The sequence below is a fragment of the Macaca thibetana genome, chromosome 16, assembly GCF_024542745.1.
Source record: "Macaca thibetana thibetana isolate TM-01 chromosome 16, ASM2454274v1, whole genome shotgun sequence".
NCBI lineage: Eukaryota > Metazoa > Chordata > Mammalia > Primates > Cercopithecidae > Macaca > Macaca thibetana.
This window is the reverse complement of record NC_065593.1, coordinates 46,405,799-46,418,288: the sequence shown is the minus strand read 5'-3', so window position 1 is coordinate 46,418,288 and position 12,490 is coordinate 46,405,799. Positions and strand designations below refer to the sequence as shown.

Sequence of the window (12,490 nt, the reverse complement as noted above, 5' to 3'; positions counted from 1 at the left end):
TGTCCTTCCTTCTTTCCTTCCTTCCTTCCTTCCTTCCCTCCCTCCCTCCCTGCCTCCTTCTCTCTCTCTCTTTCTCTCTTTCTTTCTTTATTTCTTTTTTTGACAGGATATCATTCTGTCACCCAGGCTGGCGATCACTAGGTACCATCATGGCTAACTGCAGCCTTGACCTCCTGGGTTCAGGCGATCCTCCTGCCTCAGCCTCCTGTATAGTTGGGATCACAGGCTCATGCCGCCATGCCTGGCTAATTTTTAAAAATTATTATTATTATTTTTTCCAAATCTGTTGGTCTTTTATTGTATTATTTAAATATCACAAACAGGTAGGAATCATCCAGCATCCTGTTTCTGTAGCTGGACAACTCTGAGATCTTATTCATCAGCCTGCTGAACAGTTCCCTTTTCAGAGACATAGATACCATTCAAAGATTTCCTGATATCCTTGTTTTTAACTGTTGTGGCTTGCTGAATCAAAGCTGCTGAATTTGAAACAAGCTCAATGTCATTTCCTTCAAGGATGAATTCATCTTTCTGGGCTTGAGATACTGAACGAGCAACACGTAGTCTCATCTGAACCTTGTGGATATATCTTTCACCCAATAAATTTTGGATTTCAACAAGAGACCCATTCTCCTAGATAACAACGTTGATGGGAAAGTGAGTGTACACGGACCTCATCTTGTAACTGAGGCCCAGTGTAACACCCTTGATCATGTTCTGTACATGACTACAAATAGTCTGAACAGCAGCCAGTTCCTTTCTGTTACCCCACCGTTTGTCAACCCGGAGCCTCTTTTTTTTCTTTTCAAGAAGACCGAGTTCTATACTGATGTGACTGAAGTCCCTCCACAGGGTTCCTCTGGGGCCCTTCACAATAACTGTATCCCTTCAGAGTAATGTCAACATTTTTTGGAATGTTGACAGTCTGATTGCTGAGAATGGTCTTCATTCTCGCAGTAGACGTGGCTAAAAATTATTTTTAGAGTTGGGTCTCCCTATGTTGCCCAGGCTAATCTCAAACTCCTGGGCTCAAGCAGTCCTCACACCTTGGCCTCCCCAGGTGCTGGGATTACAGATGGGAGCCACTGTGCCAGGCCTGCTCCCCACTTAACCCCTGGCAACTACTAATCTGTTCTCCATTTCTACAATTTTTTTTTTCAAGAGTGTTATATATATAATGGAATCAAGCAGTATGTAGCCTTTTGGGATTGACTTTCTTCACTCAGCATAATGCTCAGGAGATTCATCCAGTTTGTTGCATGGGTCAACAGTTCATTCTTTTTTATTGCTATATAGTATTCCATGGTATGGATGTACTACAGTTTCTTTAACCATTCAGCCATTGATGGACTTTTGAGTTGTTTCCAGTTTTTGGCCACTTAGAGTTGCTATAAACACTCATGTATTCTTTTTTGTGAACATAAATTTTTATTTCTCTGGAATAAATTCCCAAGAATCCATACAGTAGTTCCATGTTTAGTATTTTTAAGAAACTGCTGGCTGGGCGTGGTGGCTCACACCTATTATCCCAGCACTTTGGGATGCCGAAGTGGGCAGATCGCTTGACCCCAGGAGTTCAAGACTAGCCTAAGCAACATGGCAAAATCCCATCTCATACAAAAAATTAGCTATGCATGGTGGTGTATGCGTGTTGTTCCATACTGCTTTGGAGGCTGGGGTGGGAGGATCGCTTGAGCCTGGGAGGCAGAGGTTGCAGTGAGCAGTGATCACGCCACTGCACTCCAGCCTCAAAACACACACAAAATTTTCCAAACTGTTTCTACAGTGGCTGTATCCTTCTACATTTCCACCATCAATGTGTGAGTGACTTAGTTTCTCCACATCCTCACCAACATTTGGTGTTGTCACTTTTAAAAATGTTAGCATTCTGATCGGTGTGTAGCCATATCTCATTATGGTTTTATTTTACATTTCCCTGTTGACTAATGACATTGAATAACTTTCATGTGCTTATTTGCCATCTGTATGTCCACTTTTGTGAAGTATCTCTTCATGTCTTTTGCCCATTTTCTAATTGGATTATTTGTGTTTTTATTGTTGCATTTTTAGAGTTCTTTAATATTTTATTTACTAGTCTTTTGTTGGATAAGTGGTTTGCAAATATTTTCTCCTCTCTAGCTTGTCTTTTTGTCTTTTTACAGATTATTTCACAAAAGTTTTAAGTTTTGATAATTTCCAATTTATCAATTTTTCTTTTATGGATTGTACTTTGGTGTCAACTTTAAGAGCTGTTTGCTTAGTCCTAGACCGTGAAGATTTTCTTCTATTTTTTTTCTAAAAGGTTTTTTTTTTTTTTCTTTTTTTTACTTTTTTCTTTTTTTTTTTTTTTTTTTTTTCTGAGACAGGGTCTCACTCTGTCACCCAGGCTGAAGTGCAGTGGCACAATCACAGCTCTTGCAGCCTTGATCTCCCAGGCTCAAGCAATTCTCCTGCCTCAGCCTCCGAAGTAGCTGGGATTACAAGCATGCGCCACCACAACTGGCCAATTTTTGTATTTGGGTTTTTTTTTTTTTTTGTAGAGATGGAGTTTCCCAAAGTGCTGGGACTATAGGCATGAGCCACCACATCCAGCCTACATGTTTATCTTATATCCTGTGACATTCTTGAACTCACTTATTTCTAGGAGGTTTGTTTGTTTTTGTAGACTCCCTGAGATTTTTCTGTATATATAATCACGTCACCTGCAAATAGGAAGAGTTTTGCCTCTTCATTGCCAATCTTTTATTTCCTTGTCTTATCTTATTGCACGGACTGGAGGTACCAGCACTATGTTGAATAAAAGCAGTGCTTTATTTCCACTATTAGGGGCAAAGCACTCAGTCTTTTACCATTAAGTATAATGTTAGTGGATTTTTCACAGGTGCTCCTTATCAAGTTGAGGCCATTCCCCTGTATGCCTATTTTTTCTGACAGATGTTTTTTGTTTGTTTGTTTGTTTTTGTTTTTTGTTTTTTGAGATAGAATTTCGCTCTTGTTGCCCAGGATGCAGTGCAATGGCACGATCTTCGCTCACTGCAACCTCTGCCTCCCGGGTTCAAGATATTCTCTTGCCTCAGCCTCCTGAGTAGCTGGAATTATAGGCATGTGCCACCATACCCAGCTAATTTTGCATTTTTAGTAGAGATGGTGTTTCTCCATGTTGGTCAGGCTGGTCTCCAACTCCTGACCTCAGGTGATCCGCCTGCCTCAGCCTCCCAAAGTGCTGGGATTACACTACACCCCGCCAGTTTTTTTTTTTTTTTTAAATTATTAAATGGGTGTTGAATTCCATCAAATGTCTTTTCTGCATCATTGATATGATTATGTGGGTTTTCCTCTTTATACTGTTAACATGGTGGATTACTGATCACTTTTTGAATATTGAATCAGCCTTGCATCCCTGAAATGCAAGTGTATAATCCTTTTTCTATATTGCTGGAGTCCATTTGCTACTATTCTGTTAAGGATTTTTGCCTGTATATTCATATAGGATATTGGTTTATAGTTTTCTTTTTGTTCTACTGTCCTCATCTGGTTTTGATAATATTAACCTTATAAAATTAATTGGAAAACATTTTCTCTCTTCTGTTCTCTGGAAGAGATTGTGAAGAATTAAATTCTTCTTTGAGTGTTTGGTAGAATTCTCCAGTGAAACCATCTGGATCAGGAAATATTGAGAGGGAGGGAGGATGGTTTTTATTACAAATTCAATTCTCTTAATGGTTATAGGGCTATTCAAATTAAACTAATAACCTAAAATTAAACTAATTTAAACTAATACCCTTTAAAAAAAAACCTCTACACATATAAACTCATACTGGATGAGTTAGGTAGTTTGTGTTTTCAGGGAAATTGGTTTATTTTATTTAAGTTGCCAAATTTACGTGTGTAGAGATTTTTTGGAGGATATAAATTTCCTAGGGCTGCTGCAACAAATTAACACAACTTAATAACTTGAAACAACAGAAATTTATTCTCTCACAGTTACGGAGGCCAGAAGTTCAAAGTCAGCATCAATGGTCAAATCAAGGCATTGGCAGGACCACACACTTTTCAGAAGCTCTATAGAAGAATTCATTTCTTGCCTCTTCAAGTTTCTGGTGGCAACCAACATTCCTTGGCTGGTGGCCACATTGCTTCAATCTCTGCCTCCATGGTTGCATTCCCTTTTCTTTCGTCCACAAGTCCCTCTGTCTCTCTCTTATAAAGACATTTGTCGTTGCACTTAAGGTCTACTAGGATAATCTCATCTCAAGATGCTTACTTAATCACATCTACAAAGACCCTTTTTCCATATAAGGTAATATTTACAGGTTCCCAGTATTAGGACCTAATTAATGCTTTGGAGGCCTACTGAGGCTGACTAATGGCCTCCAAAGATAATTCTCTATTTCTCTTTATTTCCCTATTATTAAGTTCCATAGTGTTTCCCTATTATCCTTTTGATGCCTACAGGGTCCATATATCTCTTCTTTCATTGCTAATATATTTCTCCTCTCTTTTAAAATTTGTCAGTCTTGCTAGAGATTTATTGATCTTTTCAAATAATTAGCTCCTTGTTTCGTTGGTTTTCTCTTTTTCTTTTCGATTTTGTTTCTTTTTTAATTTTCAATTTCATGGATTTTTTTTTTTTTTTTTTTTGAGACAAAGTCTCTCTCTGTTGCCCAGGCTGGAGGGTAGTGGCATGATCATAGCTCACTGCAGCTTCCAGCTCCTCAGCTCAACTGAGCCTCCCACCTTAGCCTCCCAAGTAGCTGGGACCACAGCTGTGTACCACCGTGATTGGTTAATTTTTAATTTTTAATGTTTTTTAGAAATGGGGACTTGCTGTGCTGCCCAGGCTGCTCTCAAACTCCTGAACTCAAGCACTTCCCCCACCTTGGTCTCCCAGACTGTTGGGATTATAGGTGTGAGCCACCATGCCCAGCCCTGCTCTTATCCTATTATTTCCTTCCTTCTGCTTGCTTTGGATTTATTTTTTTCCCAGGTTCTTGAGGTATGAGCTTAGATCATTGATTTAATAAAGACTTTCCTACTTTTCATTTATTTTCTTTTTTCCTTTCTTTCTTTTTGAGACAGGATCTCGCTCTGTCACCCAGGCTGGAGGAGTGCAGTGGTACAATCTCAGCTCCCTGCAGCCTTGATCTCCCCAGCTCAAGTGATCCTGCCACCTCAGCCTCCTGAGTAGCTGAGACCACAAGGACACGCCACCATACCCGGCTAATTTTTGTATTTGGGTTTTTGTTGTTTGTTTGTTTGTGTGTGTGTGTGTGTGTGTGTGTTTTTGTAGAGATGGAGTTTCGCCATGTTACCCAGGCTGGTCTCAAACTCCTGGGCTCAAGCGATCTGTCCACCTCGGCCCCCCAAAATACTAGGATTACGGGCATGAGTTACCATACCAGCCTCTACTATTCTAATATGTGCATTTAATGCTATACATTTTCTTCATCTGTGTCCCACAGATTTTGTTACGTTATATTTTCATATCACTGGCTTCAGTGTATTTTACAATTTCTCTTTGCCAGATGCAGTGGCTCATACCTGTGATGTCAGCACTTTGGGAGGCAGAGGCAGGTGAATCACCTGAGTGCAGGAGTTGGAGACCAGCCTGGGCAAAACAGGGAGACCCCATCTCTACAAAAAATCCAAAAATTAGCCAAGCATGGTAATGTGCTCTTGTAGTCCTAGACACTCGGGAGGTTGAGGCTGCACTGAGCTGTGATAGTGCCACTGCATTCCAGCCTGGGCAACAGAGCGAGAGCCCATCTCTAAAAAAAGAATAAATAAATAAATAAATAAATGTATATATTATTATATGTACTATGTATACTATTATATAATAGCATAATATAATAGTATACTATTAATATATTATATATTAATATAATATAATAGTATACTATAATAGTATACTATTATATAATATATAATAATATATGTAATACATATACATATATATGTGTATATTTATACATGTATTATATATACACATACATTATATAGATGTGTGTATATATAGTATATAAAAATAGTTTTTATATATACATATATAATTTCTCTTGAGACTTCCCTTTTTGGTCCATGAAGTACATAGAAGTGTGTTGTTTAGTTTCCAAGCATTTGGAAATTTTTCTGTTACCTTTTTGTTATTGATTTCTAGTTTGATTCCATTGTGGTCAGAGAACACACTTGGTATTAATTCAGTTGTTTTTCATTGGTTTATTTTATGGCCCAGGATATGGTCTATTTTGAAATGTGTTACCTGAGTAGTCAAAAAGAATGAACATTTTGCTGTTGTTGGGTGGAGTGTTCTATAAATATTCTATTAGATCCTGTTGGTTGATGGTTTTGTTGAACTCTTCTATATCCTTGTTGATTTTCTGTCTAGCTGTCATATCAACTATTAAGAGAGGAGGATTGAAGTCTTCAGCCACAGTTGCAGATTTTTCTATCTCTCCTTTCAATTCTATCAGTTTTGGCTTCATATGGATTGCAGTTCTGTTGTTTGGTGCATACACATTTAGGATGATTTGTTTTCTCGCTTCTCTTATATCATTGTACAATGTCTCTGTCTCTAGAAAAGTTTCTTTGCTTGAAGCCCACTTTATCTGACATATATACACATACACGATATATATATATATATAGCCACTCCTGCTTTCTTTTGTTTCATGTTTACATAACATATCTTTTTTCATCTTTTTACTTCCAATCTACCTTTATTGCTATACTTACAATGACTTTCTTATGCACCACATCTAGTTAGGTCATGTTTTTTAATCCACTCTACCAATCTCTATCTTTTAATTAGATATCAATCTTTTAATTGCATTTAGACCATTTACATTCAATATAACTATTGATATGTTAGGGAATAAGCCTACTGTTTTATTTTTTTGTTTTATGTTTGTTTTCTCCACTTTTTTTTTTTTTTTTTTTTTTTTTTTTTTTTGTTCTGAGACGGAGTCTTGGTCTATTTCCCAGGCTGGAATGCAGTGGCATGATCTCGGCTCACTGCAACCTCTGCCTCCCGGGTTCAAGTGATTCTCGTGCCTCAGCCTCCTGAGTAGCTGGGATTACAGGCAGCTGCCACCATGCCTGGCTAGTTTTTGTATTTTAAGTAGCGACATGGTTTCATTGTTGGCCAGGCTGGTCTTGAACTTCTGACCTCAAGTGATCCACCTGCCTCAGCCTCCCAAAGTGCTGGGATTACAGACAGGAGCCACCATGCCCAGTCCACTTTTAATTTTTCTATTTTCTTCTCCCTACCTTCCTGTGGGATACTTGAACATTTTCTTTAGAATCTTTTTTTTTATTTATCTGTAGTATTTGGGGGTATTTCTTTACATGTAACTTTTTTTTTTTTTGAGATGGGGGTCTCACTCTGTCGCCCAAGCTGGAGTGCTGTGGCACCATCTCAGTTCACTGCAGCGTCTGCCTCCTGGGTTCAAGTGACTCTAATGCCTCAGCCACCCAAGTAGCTGGGATTACAGGCAGGCACCACCACGACAAGCTAATTTTTGTATTTTTAGTAGAGATGTTAGCCAGGCTGGTCTCGAATTATAGGCCTCACATGATCCACCCGCCTTGGCTTCTCAAAGTACTGGGATTACAGATGTGAGCCACCAAACCTGGCCTACATGTAACTTTTTAAGTGACTTATCTAGGTATTACATTGTATGTACATGGCTTAATACAGTGTACTGATTTTACCAGTTAAAGTGAAATATAGAAACCTTACCTCCCAAGCTGGACATGGTGACTCACTCCTGTGATTCTAGCACTTTGGGAGGCCCAGATGGAAGGATCCTTTGGACCTAGAGTTCAAGATTAGCCTGGGCAACATAGTGAGACCTTGTCTGTAAAAAAGTTTAAAAATTAGCTGGGTGTGGTGGTGTGCCTGTAGTCCCAGTTACTCGGGAGGCTGAGATGGGAGGATCAGTTAAGTCTAGGAAGTCGAGACTGCAGTGAGCCATTATCATGCCACTACACTACAGCCTGGGCAACAGAGTGAGACCCTGTCTCAAAAAGAAAAAAAAAAGAAATCTTACTTCTCTTTACATCCCTTTGCCCACCTTCATTTATGATATGATTGCCTTAAATATTTCCTCTGCATATTTTTAGAACCACAACAGACTGTATTGTAATTTTTGCTTCAACTATCAAAAATAATTTAGAAAACTCAAGAAGAGGCCAGGTACAGTGGCTCATGCTTGTAATCCCAGCATTTTGGAAGGCCGGGGTAGGCGGATCACAAGATCAGAAGATCGAGACCATCCTGGCCAACATGGTGAAACACTGTCTCTACTAAAATACAAAAACAGCTGGGCATGGTGGTGCATGCGTCTGGTTCCAGCTACTTGGGAGGCTGAGGCAGGAGAATCGCTTGAACCTGGGATGCAGAGTTGCAGTGAGCCGAGATCACACCCATTGCACTCCAGTCTGGCTAGAGAGCAAGACTATGTCTCAAAAAAAAAAAAAAAGAAAAGAAAGAAAGAAAACTCAAGAAGAAAAGGAGGCCAGATGAGGTGGCTCACGCCTGTAATCCCAGTACTTTGGGAGGCCAAGGCAGGCAGATCACTTGAGATCAGTTGAAGACTAGCCTGGCCAACATGGCAAAACCCCGTCTCTACTAAAAATACAAATAAAATTAGCCAGGCATGGTGGTGGGCGCCTATAGTCCCAGCTACTGGGGAGGCTGGGGCACGAGGATCACTTGAACCCTGGAGGCAGAGGTTGCAGTGAGCCGAGATAGTGCCACTGCAGTCCAGCCTGGTGATAGAACAAGACTCAGTCTCAAAAAAAAAAAAAAGAAGAAGGAGAAGGAGAAGGAGAAGAAAAGAAGAAGAAGGAGAAGGAGAAGGAGAAGAGGCTGGGCTTGGTATTACACCTGTAATACCAGCACTTGGGGAGGACGATGTGAGCCGATCACTTGAGGTCAGAAGCTTGAAACCAGCCTGGCTAACATGGCAAAAACCTGTCTCTACTAAAAATACAAAAATTAGCCAGGTGTGATGGTGGGCACCTGTAATCCCAGCTACTCAGGAGGCTGAGGCATGAGAATAGCTTGAACCTGGGAGACGGAGGTTGCAGTGAGCCTAGATTGTGCCACTGCCCTCTAGTCTGGGTGGCAGAGTGAGACCCTATATTGAGGAGGAGGAGGAGGAGGAGGAAGGGGAAGGGAAGGGACGGAGAAGAAGAAAAAATGTGTTTTTGAACAATGAGAATACGTGGACAGGGCGGGGCAATCACACAGCAGGGCCAGTTGGGGAGTGGGGAGCTAGGGGAGGGATAGCATTAGGAGAAATACTTAATGTAGATGACAGGTTGATGGGTGCAGCAAACCACCATGGCATGTGTATAGCTATGTAACAAACTTGCACTTTCTGCACCTGTACCCCAGAACTTAGAGTATAATTTAAAAAAAAGAAGAAGAAGAAAAGTGTTTTATATTTACCCATGTCTTTGCTCACTATGTTCTTTCTCCCTTCCTGATGTTTGTTTTCTTTCTTTTTAGAGAAATTTATCGAGCATTCTTTTAGGGTATGTCTGCTTGTGACAAATTCTCTTAGTTTTTCTTCATCTGGGAATATCTTGCTTTACTCTTTATTTCTGAAATATAGTTTCACAGGCAATAGAATTCTGGGTTGACTATTTGTTTTCTTTCAGCACTTGAAAATATTGTGCTATTTCCTTCTGACCCCCGTGGTTTCTTTTTAAACATTTGCTGTTGTTTGAATTATTTTTCTCTACAGGTAAAGTATCATTTCTGTCTTGCTGCTTTCAAGAGTTTTCTTTGCCTTTAATTTTTACTTTTTATTTTTATTTTTATTTATTTATTTATTTATTTATTTTTTGAGACGGAGTCTCACTCTGTCACCCAGGCTGGAGTGCAGTGGCCGGATCCCAGCTCACTGCAAGCTCCACCTCCCGGGTTTACGCCATTCTCCTGCCTCAGCCTCCCGAGTAGCTGGGACTACAGGCGCCCGCCACCTCACCCGGCTAGTTTTTTGTATGTTTTTTAGTAGAGACGGGGTTTCACCATGTTAGCCAGGATGGTCTCGATCTCCTGACCTTGTGATCCGCCCGTCTCGGCCTCCCAAAGTGCTGGGATTACAGACTTGAGCCACCACGCCCGGCCTATTTTTATTTTCTTAATTCTGTAGAAACAGGGTCTCACTGTTACCCAGACTGGTCTTGAACTCCTGGGCTCAAGTGATCCTCTTGCCTCGGCCTACCAAATTACTGGGATTACAGACATAAGCCATCATGCCCGGCCTGCCTCTAATATTTAGAAGTTTGACTTTAATATATCTTGGTATGTATTTCTTGAGTTTATCCTGTTTTGATGTGTTATCCTTTTCGCTCAGCTTCTTGAATCTGTAGGCTAATGTGGCTCTTTTCTGCCAAATATGGGTTTTTTTTGTTTGTTTGTTTGTTTTTTCCTTTTTGAGATGGAGTCTCGCTCTGCCACCCAGACTGCAGTGCGATGGCGCAATCTCGGCTCACTGCAACCTCTGCCTCCTGGATTCAAGTGATTCTCCTGCCTCAGCCTCCTGAGCAGCTGGGACTACAGGCACCTGCCACCATGCCTGGCTAATTTTTGCATTTTTATTAGAGATGGGGTTTCTCCATGTTGGCTAGGCTGGTCTCAAGCTCCTGACCTCAAATGATCCACCCACCTCGCCCTCCCAAAGTGCTGGGATTACAGGCGTGGGCCACTGCGCCAGGCCAGCCATTACTTCTTGAGTACTTTTTTTAGTTGTACCCTCTTTCTCATTTCTTCCAGGATTCTGATTACATGAATTTTAGATCTTTTCATCTAGTTCCACAGGTCCGTGTGGCTTTTTTCATTTTCTTCAAACTGTTTTCTCTCTGTTTTTCAGATGGAGTGATTTTTAATTATTCTATTTTCAGGTTCACTTGTTCTTTCCTCTGTCCCCTCCATTCTACTGTTTAGTCCATTTACTGAGGTTTTTTTTACTTTGGTTATTATGTTTTTCAGGTTTAAACATTCCATTTAGCTCTTCTTTATATTTTCTGTTTCTTTACTAATACTTTCTACTTTTTTGCTTTGTTTCAAGTGTGTTCTTAATTACTTGTTGAAGCATTTTTATGATGGCTGCTTTAAAGCCTTTGTCAGATAATGTTAACATCTGTCATCTTTGTATTGGCATCTGTTGATTGTCTTTTTTAAAATCAGTTTGAGATTTTTCTGATTCTTGGTATCATGCGTGATTTTCAATTGATACCTCGATATCTCATATTATTTTATAGGCTCTGGATCTTATTTAAGTCTTCAGTCTTAGCTGGTTTTCTCTGCTCCTACACAGGACGGGTGGGGGACTGTTACTTCTTTATTGCCAGGTAGAGGTAGAAGTCCAGCTTCTCCACTTGGCCTCCATTCACACTTGAAGGAGTGGATATTTCTCACTACTGCTGGTCAGGGGTGGGAGTTCTGCCTCCCCACATGGTTTCTGCTGATATCATGGTGGGGATAGCCTTGTTACTACTACATAATGGTGAAAGTCCTGCCTCTTTACTAGGTCTCTACTCTAGTGGAAAGGGAGAAGGACATCTCATTGCTTCCAGGTGAAGAGTAGGTTTCCCATGTAGTTTCCACTGACATTGGTTTACATTGGGGAGGTGGGGGTGGGACCCAGGGATGTGGATACAGGACTACAAGGATAAAAGTCCCTGATCTCTACATGGCCTCCTCTGACACCACCCAGTAGAGGTGCTGGGGGGCCTTGTTACAGCTTTGCCTTCAAAAGCATGAAAGTCTCAGCTTCTCCCTCAACCTTTGCTGGTGTGGGTGGGACCACAGTTTTCTCTGTAGTGTTTGATTGGAGCAGAACAGTTATTGTCTTCAAAGTTTTCTGTCTTGCTGGGCTGTCCCTTTCCTAGTCTTTTGGCTAGTGAGAGCAGGCTTTTATTCAGGCTCCTCCTTCTCCTTCTTCTTCTCCTCCTGTCTGAACCCATTGGCATCTCTGGGTTGCTGCTCCAAGCCTTGGATATATGACACCATAAGAAAATCGAGGGAATGCACCACCATGTTTTCCTCAGCCCAGGTCCACAGCCTGTCTGCCGTCTTCATATCTTTCCTAGTGTTCTAATGTCTGTTTTATAGACAATGTCCAGAGTTCTTAGCTGTATTTAGGAGGAGGAATAGGGAGAAGTACAGCTCCTCTGTTTTCCTGGAGTGGAATTCTCTGCCTCTCTGATTTTAAACAAGCCAAACTCACAAGAGGGCAAGCAGAAAGCAATTTTATTCTTTCTCACAACTATCTCTTTCAAATTGGCCTGTGGCCTCATTCTTCTAGATGAAATTTTAGGCAGATTCATAGCCTTTTCAATCCCTTTCAGTTATAAATATGTGCATGCATGTTTGTTTGTATTAACATCAATCTTCTGAACTCTTGTCTAATCTAATCTTTTGCCCTCCCAAACTTGGACCTATCTCAGGGCCTATCTATATCTATGGTAGAAA

At 40.6% G+C, this 12,490-nt stretch overlaps 1 pseudogene; it reads right to left on the bottom strand.

Annotated features, from left to right (window-relative positions):
• Positions 1-372: 372 nt before the first annotated feature.
• On the bottom strand, positions 373-949 carry LOC126938386 (60S ribosomal protein L9-like; annotated as a pseudogene).
• Positions 950-12,490: the final 11,541 nt, after the last annotated feature.